The sequence below is a fragment of the Tribolium castaneum genome, chromosome 2 (assembly GCF_031307605.1).
Source record: "Tribolium castaneum strain GA2 chromosome 2, icTriCast1.1, whole genome shotgun sequence".
Classification (NCBI taxonomy): Eukaryota; Metazoa; Arthropoda; class Insecta; order Coleoptera; family Tenebrionidae; genus Tribolium; species Tribolium castaneum.
Window position 1 is genome coordinate 3,724,032 of NC_087395.1, and position 13,986 is coordinate 3,738,017.

General features: G+C 30.5%; 2 long non-coding RNA genes across 2 annotated transcripts; both read left to right on the plus strand.

Annotated features, from left to right (window-relative positions):
- The first annotated feature begins 1,914 nt into the window (after positions 1–1,914).
- On the plus strand, positions 1,915–6,929 carry LOC135265444 (uncharacterized). The gene is made up of 2 exons (XR_010333102.1): positions 1,915–2,015; positions 6,793–6,929. It is a non-coding gene; the product is annotated as an uncharacterized LOC135265444 (long non-coding RNA).
- A 4,385-nt stretch (positions 6,930–11,314) lies between these two features.
- Positions 11,315–13,347, plus strand: LOC103314612 (uncharacterized). The gene is made up of 3 exons (XR_010333068.1): positions 11,315–11,428; positions 12,683–12,733; positions 13,013–13,347. It is a non-coding gene; the product is annotated as an uncharacterized LOC103314612 (long non-coding RNA).
- Positions 13,348–13,986: the final 639 nt, after the last annotated feature.

Sequence of the window (13,986 nt, forward strand, 5' to 3'; positions counted from 1 at the left end):
CTAACTGTGGTAAATATTGATTCTGATGAGTCCTTTGCACCGATTTTGAGGCAAGAGAAAGTACGTATTAGTCAGATAATTGCCACTGATTTTAATAAACAATGACTAACACATTCTTTTCGTAAATCATAATAATCAATGTTTCAAAAATCAATGTTTGAATTTTATACATCTTTTGTAGAGTTTCAACATCAAATCGCCTATTTTTAAGTGGTTTCCTCTTTTGTTATATCATTTGTGCATATTCTTGAAACATCGTCTTTAGAACTCTTTCTCTTTGTTCTTTGAATTGTGGCGCCACGTTCACTCGTTTTGGTAAACGTTATGCTCGTTAAACAAAATAGGCCTTTTTATAAATAATTACATAAATAACGATAAATAAACATCAAGCGAATACTATTAAAAAATGTATTGCTAAAATTAGTCATCTCTTTAAATGGGAAAAATTCGAACAGCATCACAACTTTCCTACAATATTATCTAGGTATAGCTGTTTCAAAGCTATAAGAACGCCAACGTCGCATTTTTTTCATAATTAGCTGTTATTATTCATTCATTCATTCATTTTTCATGCACTTCAAAAAAATAACAGCCAATGTACCTAATTAATACTTTCAATGAGAGATCTAATCATTCATAACGATTTCACAATTTTAAAACAACTAATATATATAATATATAATATATAATATATAATATATAATATATAATATATAATATATAATATATAATATATAATATATAATATATAATATATAATATATAATATATAATATATAATATATAATATAGCTATGCGAATCCAATATAAAAAGCAATTACACCGGTAAGTTGAAATAATCAAAGATCTGATTTTTGTGAGGTCAATAAAAACGTTATTTAGGTGTTAAGGTTGTAAAAAACAGAAATTAGTTGTTAAAATTTTATAATTTAGATTACACTTTTTATTAATTCTTATAGCAGGAAAAATAAAAACAAATTTCATTTTAATAAATTCCATTACAAAAACAAACAAAAGAAAACAAGTTTTATACAAAACTTAAAAATCCTAAAGAAAAAAAAACTTAAAGAAAGTTAGCTAATCGTTAAACCTAAACTCAATTGTTCTAAATTTGCGATTGTAAAATTAGTTTGTTTTTCTGTAAGAATTCATCTCATCTTAGAAAATTAATTCACTATATCACACTTCCGCAATTTTTTTTTTCATTCAACTAACATTTTTATTTTCTGTAGATTTTTCCATTCAGAATTTTTTAGCTAATTTTTCCAGAATTCCTGAAGTACCTTTTACAAAACTTTACATTTTATTGACGAGTCTAATAGCTTCAACAAGTGACCGGTCTATTGTTTCTAATTTTGTTATACTATTTACAAAAGTTTTAAAGTGAGATAATAACTATTTTTTTAAAATAGCCTAACTAAAATAATGCTTCCGCCCCAAATAAATTGGTGCAGTCAGTAGGGTAACAAACTTGGTATATTTACAGTTACATTTATTAACAAACTGTAACAATTTTGTTCTTCAAAAATTCCTTCGTATTATAAAAACCCTATAACGTTAGTCATATCATAATCACAAGTTATTTAAACACCTATTGAATAGTACTTTGCAATATTTGTCATTGCTATGTTGATTACTTTTTTAAATTCCTAAAATTTTGTCTAGGTTATTATTATTGTCTTACTCATTTACTTTAACCATACGTTTGCAAATAAAATAGTATACGAGTATGTTATTAAAAGCAGATGTGAGTTTACTCAGCTTATCCCCACATTTACCCCTAATAAAATAATCTTTTATTTTGATTGCTTTTTTAATGGCTACAGTAAAAATTATTTACGTTTTTTATGTATGCAATTAATCTGAAATGTAGGTAATAAAATAATTTACATAAAAGCTAAAATAAAGACAAAAAAAAAACAAGTTGGTTTCAAGTTTGAAATTAACAATGAAGTTTATTTTTGCCATTCTATTACTCGGTGTTTGCACCATAGTCAAAGCCACTCTTGATACGGTAAGAAGAAACGAGTATTGAAATAATTTTATGTTGTTTTTGGTTCCGTATACAAAAAAAACAATGACTTACAAAAAATTATATGGATAGTTCATAACTAATTATTTATATTTTAAAGACCAATATACAGGAATGTAGTTGAATATTTAAAATCTCAATCAGAATTTTTCTTCTGGAGAACAGAAAACGTTAAACTTTACAAAGAAACTTCAGCCGAAGGTAAGAAAAGTTTAATTATGTACTGATACCACAACATAACAAGAAACTTCTAAATATGTGCATTCTGTTTCCAAGTTGTGACGACCAACTAGGAAAATTTTGAATGTAAATTATAAAATTGGCTTGGCTTCAGTTTTAGGCAATTTTAGGTAAACTTTTGTATGTCATACGTGGGCTAGAGTATCTAAGAGTAAAGTTTCCCCAAAGATTTATGGCAGGGTTTGTTACCACCTTAATAAATTCATCAGAGAACATTATGCGAAGATGTTTCTAACCAGGGCCGTATTTGAAAAAATATTCTTGAGTTACTAATTCCAAATCAAAGCAACTACTACAGCTTCCTTGTTCAAGCGCAAATGTAACAAGGTGTTCGTAATTGTTCTGGTCGTGGTTTGCTGTAGTTTTCTCTTTCTAGCATGAACGTAGATTGCGTGATAGTTTCATATGGTTTGCAGTCAACTATTTAAATGTCTTATTTTTGCATTTAGGAATTTTTGATAAAAATCACATTGAAAATCATGATAATTTAATCCAGACGTCCAAGAATTTACTCTGCAAGCTCAGTTGAATGTGTGAATTTTTGGCCTGACACTGACAGCTGTCATCTGTCATTGTTTTGTAATGTTAACCAAGACATACGTTTTTTGTGACAATTGCCACACAAGCGATCTGACCAGAACAATTATTGAACACTTGTTATTAAAACTAAAGCATCATACTTAGTAAATTTTCTAATTTGTTCTCGTTATTAATATTATTTAAATCTGCTTTGTTTTCAAATACAAAATTTCAAGTACGGTCCAGATAAACAATTTTACGAGCTTGCCTGACACATCCCTCATAAAGTGATTAGGAAGTGAAAGTTGAAAAATCTGAATATTTTTAGAGAAACTTTAATTCATGCAAATGTAGATAAATCGGCCTAGAAACTATTATACAAGGTGATTCAAAAGTGAGAAACAAGCTCTTGTGTGGAGATAAAAAACATTCAGTTATGCACAAGACTGAATTTAGATATTTTCCAAGCAACTTAATTTCGATATATTTTTTAAGTTGTTTTTCTTCGCAACGGTATCGGATTTTGTTTTTTTTCCCTATGATGTTGAATTGAATTTACGGTAGAATTTGCAAGTTTTCTAATTGTTTCCTACATCATAAGAAGACATTAGGTGTTGATTTTTTCAACATGTATTTGTTTAATGTTGCAAGAGCTGTCGTTCCCGCTAACTTAATGTAAAAAATATGATCCGAAGCACCAAAAACTTAACTTAAAAATTTAACTGGTGAAAAAAGGTTGAAACAATTTTCTGTCATAGGAACTTTTAATTCGGTTTGATGTCCTTTATCAGCAACTGAGAGATTCTCAAGTACCTACTGTATGCGATCTCTACATTTGTAGCGCATTGGAAGTATTGGAAGTTGTGATAATGATATTTATCTATCTAAAAATCGGTTCACAGTCATAACCCGTTAAGTTCTGTTCAATATAAATATTTTCAACTTGGCGGCACTTTTGGTTATACCGAAAATCGCTATCAATTTTTTTATTTTAAATAGAGAAATATGATTTTTACTGGGTTTTTAAATTACTCGAGTTATTTCAAACGGATTTTTATCAACTTTCCCTATACCAAAATTTAGCTGTTTTTGAAATACATAACTACAGGATGTCCCAGCGATGTGAGAAAGTCCATTATTGACTTTTAAATGTCAGCAAATTAGTTTTTTACGAAAGCCGTAGATACTAACCCCTGACTCACATAAAATTATTTTCAAGTATACAGGGAATTTCCAGAAAAAGCTTACAAATTTATGTTTTTTTTTTAATGGAACATTCTATATTCCTAACTGATTATGGTTGTAAAAAAAATCAAATGACTGCTATCATTATTAAAACTCTCAATAATTCCAATATGGTGATTAGACGAAACAGCCAGTACTGTGGGAAATGAGGAAGAATGTAAATATTGTTAAGATGACATTTAAATATTTTTTGTAGGTATACTTTTCCAAAAGTGTCTACAATTTTAAGAATACTTTTAAGTCGCTAAAATTTTTTTTTTTTAATTTCAAAAGCTGTAGGAATTTATTTTAGTTCAGTCTTTTTCAAACGAATTTTTATCGCAACTTTTGAGTGAATAAAGCATAATACTTTATGTGCAATACAAAAAAGTTTTAACAAAAAATTGTTACTGCACGTACCTAAAATATCTGTGAAGTTATTTTAAGTGTAATGCCGCAAAACCATCATTTTCCTAACTTGCTTGTGAAAAGCAACTATTATAATATGTCATTTCAGTTGTATGTTCTTAATTTTATCACTAGTTATAAAGTATTACATTATTTTATCCCTAGTGCTAAAAAGTGTGATTAATATTATGACAAATAATACTATTTTTATAGTAAAGATCCAACACTAGTATATTCAAAATGATTTTCACAATCAAATTGGAAAAATATTGGACCATGTCTAGTGCAAAAACACGTTCATTTTGTAACTTATTGCACACATAGTTATTTAGATACCTGCTTGTTAGAAAAATAACTGTTTAATGTTGAATGTTGAATGTTATTCTTTATAAGTATTTGAAAAAAAATACGACATGTCTCTACGAGCGGCACGTAAAAATTACTATAGACAACGGATTCAAAATGCAGACAATAAATCAAAATGTACTTGGAATATTGCTAACAAAATTTGTGGCAGAAGTAAAATATGTTGTGAAATTCAAATCGAAGGTGATCCTAATCAGATTTTTAATGACATTAACCAGTATTTCATTAATTCAGCGTCCTTTGTACGAAGTAAGTCAAATAATAATACGATCTCATCCAATGCTAAAACTACTAGTCAAGAAATTATTACTATAATTCAAAATTTAAAAAATAAGAAAAGTACAGGCTTTGACGAAATATCTATTAACATAATTAAATACTGTAATGAAGAAATTAGCGCACCTTTGTCTTTTGTTATTCAAAACTCTTTAGATTATGAAATTTTCCCAGAACAATTAAAACGAGCGCAAGTTCTTCCTATATACAAAAAAGGTGACCCAACTTAATATCAAATTATAGGCCAATAAGTCTGCTGTCATCGTTTTCTAAAATTTTTGAAACTGTTATATCTTCCAGAATTACTAACTTTTTAATGAAATTTCAGCTACTGAATTCATCCCAACACGGGTACATTAAAGGGAAATCTGTTGACTCAGTTATATTTAGCTTCACTAATGCTCTGTTAGATAAATTAGAAGAAAAAAAGGTGGTTCTTGGAATTTTCTTAGATTTCTCTAAAGCCTTCGATTGCCTAGATCATAACATCCTAATAAGTAAATTAAAGAAATACGGCATAAGAGGAATTATGTTAAAGTTGATCACATCTTATCTTAATAATAGGTATCAGCAGGTCACAATAACAAAAAACAGTAGTGTATATACATCAAATAAACTTCTAATTAAATAAGGTGTACCTCAAGGTAGTATACTAGGGCCTTTATTTTTCGTAAATTATATAAAGAACCTATTAAACATTTTAACAGTCTCAGACAACAATAGTGCAGTTACCTTTGCTGATGACACAAACATATTAATTTGGAGTGAAAATATCACAGATACAATGAAAGAGGCAAAGATTTGCATGAATAAGGTAATAAACTGGACTAAAGAAAATAAATTAGTGTTAAATTTTGAAAAACCTAGGGCATTCATTTTGCAGTATGTAATCACAAGAATACAGAGAAACCGAATAAAATTGTAATATCATCTAAAGAAACTGAATTAATAGAGAAAACTAATTTTCTGGGAATATGTATTTACCATAAGTTAAGCTGGACTAATCATATAGATAATTTATTAAAAAAATTAAACTCAGTACATTTTACAATACGTGTTTTAAAAAAATACATTAACATTGAACAACTAAGAATAATATACTTTGCAAATTTTCAATCATTACTAAGCTACGGCATAATATTTTGGGGGCAAAGTGGAAAGAAACCAAAAGTATTTGTTGCTCAAAAACAAGTCATGAGAACTATGTTTAACTTAAAATATAATGAAACTTGTAGGAACATCTTTAAAAGCAATAACTTTTTGACAGTAACTGGTTTATACATATGTAGATTACTTTTATTTTTCTTTAAACAGAATCTACTATTTAATGTCACTAACGACCATAAGTACAACACTCGCAAAGTAGACTTAGAGTATCCAAGACACAAACTCACGCTGACGGAAAAAATTCTCATTATGCAGGAATAACACTATACAATAGTTTACCTGTGCATCTACGCACACCTTGTAATTCAAATTTAATTAAAAAGAAAATATTTGACTACATTTTGGATCTCGAACCATATACTTTAAATGAATTCTATATAATAGACGGGTTTTTTGACTTATGTCTTAAAATTATTTTTATGTTATTGTTATTTCTGTGTATAATACTGACGTTTTTCGTATCAATTTTGGTACTACATCTGTTTAAATTGATAGAAATAAATTATTATTGTTATTATTATTATTATTAAAATACAAAACATTTTCTTTTTTCTAACAGTGGCGACCACAACACTTGGCAAGGCTGAAATACTTACTTCAGAAAAAACTTGACTTACGTGATGAGGAAGTAGACAATATTATGGCGCAGGTAATGCATCTTAACGATTCTCCCCCGAAATCTGAAAAATACTATCGTCCGATTTTACTGGATGATTTAAGCTTTGAAAACGTACGAGTACTTTCTAGAGACTTTGGTAATAATAAGAAATGTATGATATATGCACCATATGGGACTCAATATTACTTTGATCAATGTGGACATATGACGAATAAGACTGTAATTGTTGAATATTAAAATAAAACAATCCTCTTATAAACTGCTATTGATCCTTATTTCATTATGTTAAGTGAAGGGGGCGCCGCTGGTGACATTGGCGGGAATAATGACAAGTGAGGCGCGTACAAGCAACTCCTAGTCAGTCCGGAGTACACACACAGTGGCAGTGTTAATTGTTGTCGAATATAATTTGCTAAATAAATTAGTTTTTGGATGAATTTTGAGTTTCATTTACAATTTGTCCTTTGTAAAACAAAAACTATTCAACAATCTTTCCTCCTTTAGCAAAAAAAACCTCATAAAAGAGTGTAGCTTTGGGCTGCAAAGGTAAGAAAAACGGTAGATTGGGTTTTCACTCTTACTTACTTACTCTCATGTGTACTTCAATGTTTTAATTCTAGTACTAAAGATACAGGATAATTCTTTTAAGGCCTACGTCACAAACTTTTTAATTTCCAGTACCTCTGATTCAGAAGTACTGTGTCTGTTGGCAATATTGAATTTAAATTTTAAAGCACACTGATGGAATACGCTTCCAGTTAACAAAAGTTCAACAATCATGTGGGTTTGCACGTCAAATAATTGTCAAGTAAAATCGAATTCGGTTTCCGTGTTGCAAATTACAAACAAAAATACGTTCAAACCTTTTGCCACAGACTCAGATTTTCTGGACCAGTCAGTGGCTACGGTTTTGACATTTTGAACACAACGCAGATTAGCGCCTCATACACCATATACCATATCTGATACGTGACGAGCTAAATTCGTAAAGATATCGCTTTGCTAATGGACAACTATGAGCCTGGTATGGCGTAAAAAAAAATCGTACGAATTCAAAATGGGAAACCACAAGCCCGTTATGGCTTAAAAAAATTTCGTACACACAACGCCTTTGGCGTAATTAATCATAATTTTTAATTTCATCTATTTTTTAAATTTCTCTTTAAACACGAGAAATAAGTGTAAGGAAAGAAATGCATAAATTCTTAAGTGAGACCAGTTAGGTTTAAAATTTTAGAAAAATTAAAAATTATCTCCATTATTAAAAACATTTTATTATGACGATTTACATGACAACTTTTAAGAATAATGCCTAGTATCTCGTGTTAAACGAAACGCCTCAACTTCGCGAACAGCCTGTACATCCGTTTCGCATTTTTCACAGAATTTAAAAAAATGCAAACAATTCAAAATTTCAAAAGTCCAAGTCCTACATTTAAAAGCATTTAACTACGAAAAACTGAACGGCTTCTCCATTCTGTGGGTGTACTAATTTGCAGCGATTTTTTCTATACTAAACGAAACTTCGCAACGTTTGAAGCAAAGCATTTGAATTCAAATAACGCGGCAAGTAGTTCCATGCAATTTTAATGAGACCTTCTCTCCAAAACGTTCTTAACACCATGGGTTTGCTGACTTCGTACCAGCTAGGCCTAAGAAAGGCTTCAAAACAAACAAAAAGTCTTATGGAGTAATATGTAGAAATGGTGTTCCGTTTCACTATCAAAATTTCGTATAGCAAGATTTTGCACGCCATAACTATATCGAAATCATCAGAAGTTTTTTAAAGAAAGCGAAAAGTTTTTCCCAAATTGTTTGGTATGAGTCCAGGTGTAATTGGCGCCCGCACAAGCCCAGTTTAATATTCCAATAAATAGCGTGAAGCTCTGAATTTTTAGTGCTTAAGGCCTCATTGAGGTGAAGAATTTGTTCAAATTTTTGAATAGGTAAACAATCAAAGGCACATGGACGTTTATTCGAAGGTGAGCACCAGAAATTTACATTATGTGTTGGGAATCACTTGCTGAATTACCAATGGGCTCATCCCGCAAATCGTAGATTTTGTTAATTTTATACCTAATGAAACTTCAGAAAAAAACAACACAATTTCTACGAGATGTATGTTCAAAAATTTGCAAGAATGCTTAAAAAAACAATTGAAAGTAATCCTAGATGCAAGCGCAAACACCAGCGCACATCAAAAGTTGTGTTATGTTCATGCTCATATAACGTTTTGGTGGTGTGCGTAAGCATTTATGTGATGACAATAAGCAAACACAGCAAAAACAAAATAAGAAATACGAAAATTAACCTAAATCAGTTTATACAAATCATTTGATAGTTGAGGAAGGTCGAAATTAATCAAAATGTTGGAAATAGCTGTATGCGCGCATTGAAATAGGTGTAGCTCGGCCTACTACGTCACGCAATCAAAAATTGCTTTTTTGGCTTTAATACTGAAAATCTATTAAAATAAAAAATAGGGGTAACCTAATTTTTTGTGAATTTTCTAAAAATGCAAAAAAATTGCGCGACGAGCCCATTAGAGGAATATAATCTCAGATAAACTCCTTTCCAAAAATGCAAAGAAAATTGCAGGACGGGTCCATTGTAGGAAAATAATCTCAGATGAACCTCCTTTCGCATGGTAGGAACCCAGCAGCTTCATAATTTTAATAAAGATAAATAAAGATTGATCTAAAAACAAGGCGTAGAAATTTACTAGACTGGTGTAAACTGTCTCACACAAGGTAGAGGACGATGGCTTTTATCAAAGAACTCCTTGACTGCTAGCATTTCAGAATTGTTCCCAAGAGTTTGTTGGTGTGGTTTTTGTCTACCTAGTACGAGGGCAAGGTGAAAAAATTTTGGCCTAACAATAAAAGAATTCCTTTTTTAATTAAATGCAATATACATTTATTTTTTTGGATAATATCTACTATTTAGTTTAACGCACTTAGTGCAATGTGTTTCTAGTTATTTAATCCCATCCCTGAAATAACTTTCTGGTAGGTCTGCAAACTACTTGTCTACAGCCGCAGTCACCTCCTCATTTGAGAGATAATTTTTTCTAACCAAAATTTTTCTTAAATTTGTGTTTGGTCAAATCAGGCGAATATAAAGAATGTTCTAATCATTCATGTTTTAAATCTCTCAATTTTCTTATTGCCAGAGCATTTTTGTAGGCAGGTGCGCTGGACTCCTTTTGCACACAATTTTTCCGTATATAATTCTTGGTGCAAAATAAACTGCACTCTTTTCTCAGATATTCCTATGACCTCAGGTATGTCATACACTTTCATTCGCCGATCGTCCAATACCAAATTTCTGCATTTTTTTTTGAGGTTTTCATCTGTGGTTTTCGTCGTTCTTCACAAAACTCATCATTCACAGATGTGCGACCGCGTTCAAATTCAGTTGGCCATTTTTTACAGTAGAATATGAATAGGTTGACTCTTTGTATCAACTTTGAATAAGTTTCTGCTGGCTATAAGCCCTCCAAAACAGAGAATTTAATGACGGCGAAATTCACTATTTTGTTCATTGTTCAAAACAGACATACTAAAACAGACATACATCTTTACTTTAAAAAATGCTCAAAAAAGCTATTTGGCAAATTAAGACGAATTTTAAGGGTTGCTCTTATGACACATAATGGATTGTTTTACTAAAAAATGAAAATTTTTATATGGGTAGCCGACAACATATTTTTTTATTTTAACCAAAGCTCTACCGTTTTTGAGAAAAATAATTGAAAAAGTGAAAATTCTGGCCTGACGTCAGCAATGTTTCTTTTTGAATCAGCCAGTCACAGAACTTAAGATAGAAAACTGGGCCAACAAAGATAGCTTGAAAAACGTACGTTTTTTTTTAATTTCTGCCTCTGTTGTTTTACATACGACTTCAGATGTGCTGCAGGAGCAGTCATTTTACCAAAACACAAACTCCTGCAAAATACTGCAAACGTAGGTCGTAGCGTTAATTGTATGCAGCGAAAGATTGACGAATCATTAGTCGAGACATTGCTTACGTCACAGCACGAATTTTCTATTATTACTAAAACAGTACCGATTTAAAAAACCTCAGACCGACATGACTAGACATCATTTTGTGTCTACTTTGCATCTGCAATTTTAAAAACTTTTTCTTTCGAGTATAACACTCCATTACTTGCTCCCGCATAAAAAAATTATTGATAACAATGTTAAGTCTGTGGTAGGTCTAGAATTTTTCACCTTGCCCTCGTATAGGTGTACTCTGTACCAATTTATAATCTCTAGTATACTCGAAATAAAATAATGTGAGTTTTTGTGGCTCAGCTGAGTTATTTAACATTCAGCTTCTCCATATAAACTAGAACATTTACATCTAATAACGTAATATATTATTTGATTGCTTTTTTAATAGTTAGATCAAAAAGTAATTATGTTTTTTATGTATGCAATTAATAAGAAAAAATAGGTATAAAAGCTGAAATAAGACAAACTAAAGCAAGTTAGTTTCAAGTTTGAAATTAAAAATGAAGTTTATTTTTACTACTCTATTGCTTGGTGTTTGCGTCCTAGGCAAAGATGCGGTAAGAAAAGCAGGACTTGAAATAATTTCATAGTTGTTTATACTAGAGTTCCTATATTGGAAGAGTTGGGACCCTAGTTGGGACGATGATGTTGAGACAGTGAATGTCAATTTTCGAAATTTTGTTTCATATACGTCGGTTGGAATGTGTAAAAAAACAAATTGGAAAAGAAATCAGTGGTGTTATACTTGAAATTTGGCGAAAAGTCGTCAGTTCACTGTTTTTTGAACTCCAAATTTTAAAAAAGATTTCTTTGTAAGTACAAGAATTTTACGTCTAAACTCTTCATCATAAACATTTTTTCCTTAACTTTAAGAAATGGTAATCAGCGATGAAAGAGAAAGAAATTGAACCTTTCCTGCCAAGTTTTACGTTTATTATTAACAAGCATTTGGAAAAGTGGATTGTCTAAATAATGTTATGTACAAAATCTATAAGATTTTGAGAATTTGTCTATACATTTACAAAATACGTAGGTACTTGAACCCAAAATTAGTTCTAGTTTTTAGGAAAGTTGAACCTGTCGCTGCTTGGCTGCCTTTAGCATCTACGTGAACTTTAGATTCTGTTTCAAATTATAAAGTTTTTGGGAATTTACGATTTTGTTACGTTTTTCATACGAGAACACCTTCAATGTCATTTTTTAGAAAATTTAAAAAGGCGACAGGGAATATGAAGGGTTCTTGATGACCAATTTTTGGGACGAGATGTTTAACTAAAAATCGTGACTAAAAGAAAAGCATTTTTAGCATTGAAGTATGTTTCAACTTGTGTATTTAATATTAAAACAAGTATCGAAAAATTTCAGAAATGTGAACATTAATAGTGGTAGGTATTCAATTATTTTTTTTAAATAGTAATCCCAAAATTTCTACGTTTCCTACGTCCCTGGTTAAATTTGATGTAAAATTATGTCATTTTATGCATTTGACAAAAATTATAACCTTGAAATTATTTTCGACATAAACCTCTGACATAAGTTACTAAGAAACATTTTAATAAAAAAGAATAGAAATATATACTTTATCCACATAATACAAAATTGGCTCGGTTTGACTTTCAGTGTCCCAACTCTTCCAATAAAGGAACTCTAGTTTATACTATACCTAGAGAATTAAAAAGTAGTTAATAACCCTAAGCAACGGGTTTACTGTCCAGAGAGACGTTAAGTCCAAAGGACAGTACGTTGCCAGAGGTTACTTACCTGCATTTAATAATTCCCGTGATAGATAATACTTTTCTTCTTTACAACAGGAAAATCTAGTTTCTAAAGAGGGAATTGAGCAGAGGTCCGCCAACCTACCGGTAAAGTATATTTCATATCGAGTGTCGAAAATGAATGACGAACGAGGTGAAACCGAGTTCAATAAAAAAGCACTTTCGACACAAGCTGTGAACGCAATTTTTTGGGCGACTTGAACTAGAAAAGATACTTTGTTATGGATAACAAAAACATACAAAAAATGTTTTTATCTAAAAGATGTAATAAAAAGTAAAAATAATGTTTTTCTCTGACAGGGGGGACAAGTCGTCCAAAAATAACCATCTTATGTTGGATAAAAAACATTTAATTTGTCCTGACAGTGGCAAGCTCAACAATTGGCAAGACTAAAAGTCTTACTTCAAAAAAACCTTGACTTAACTGAGGAGAAGATAGCGGATGTTATGGAACAGGCAATGCAACCCAAAGATGCGTCCCAGAAACCACAAGAACCCGATCGTCCGATTTCATTGGTGGATCTTAACTTTAAAGAAATACTAGTACTTAATAGAAACTTTAGTTCTAAAAACACTTGTAAGATAACGATACCTATTGACTCGATTACCTATAAGTTTGATCAATGTGGACATTATAAAAAGTGAGCCGAGAAGACTAATTAATTGAGTAAAAAAAAATAAAACATTGCTCTTATTAACTACTGTTGATCTTTATTTCGTTAATCTCCTTTAAAACAAAACAAAAAATAAACCATAATTTAATTGCTCTTCTTTGATAATAAATTTTTGGTGTCAGATTTAAACCCTGTCATTAAGGGCTAAAAGCATCAAATTTCAGCGACTTTCCTCGCTGATTTACAATCGTTGTAAGTAATGTTTTTGAAACTTATTTATTCTTCTACGAGGACCGTAGGTGAGAAAGTGTTATTTAATTCAGAAAAAAATCCTGAAAACTGAAAAACAATTGGTATTTGATTATTTCTCATCAAACTTGTGTAATAAAAAGAAAATAAATTACTACTGCAATGCCATTTTAAGCGCAATATTAAATTGAAATAGCTTACTGAGTGTTAATGATATCGAAACGATCCTTGCACGGAAAAGTTACTTAAACTGTTAGCTTCATTTCGTATCGTTTATGTATAGATCTATGATTTAAGATAAAAAAATCCATCTACAAAAATAGACACGTTACAAGAAAACTACAATTTTCTGTTTTCTTTTACCAAAACTAAAACTAGTGTCTATTCGTTAGAAATCACATTTAATGAGAAATTTTTTGCCAGAAAAATGAAATTTATGGCTTTATCCATAAGGAAGATATGACTACGTAAACACAA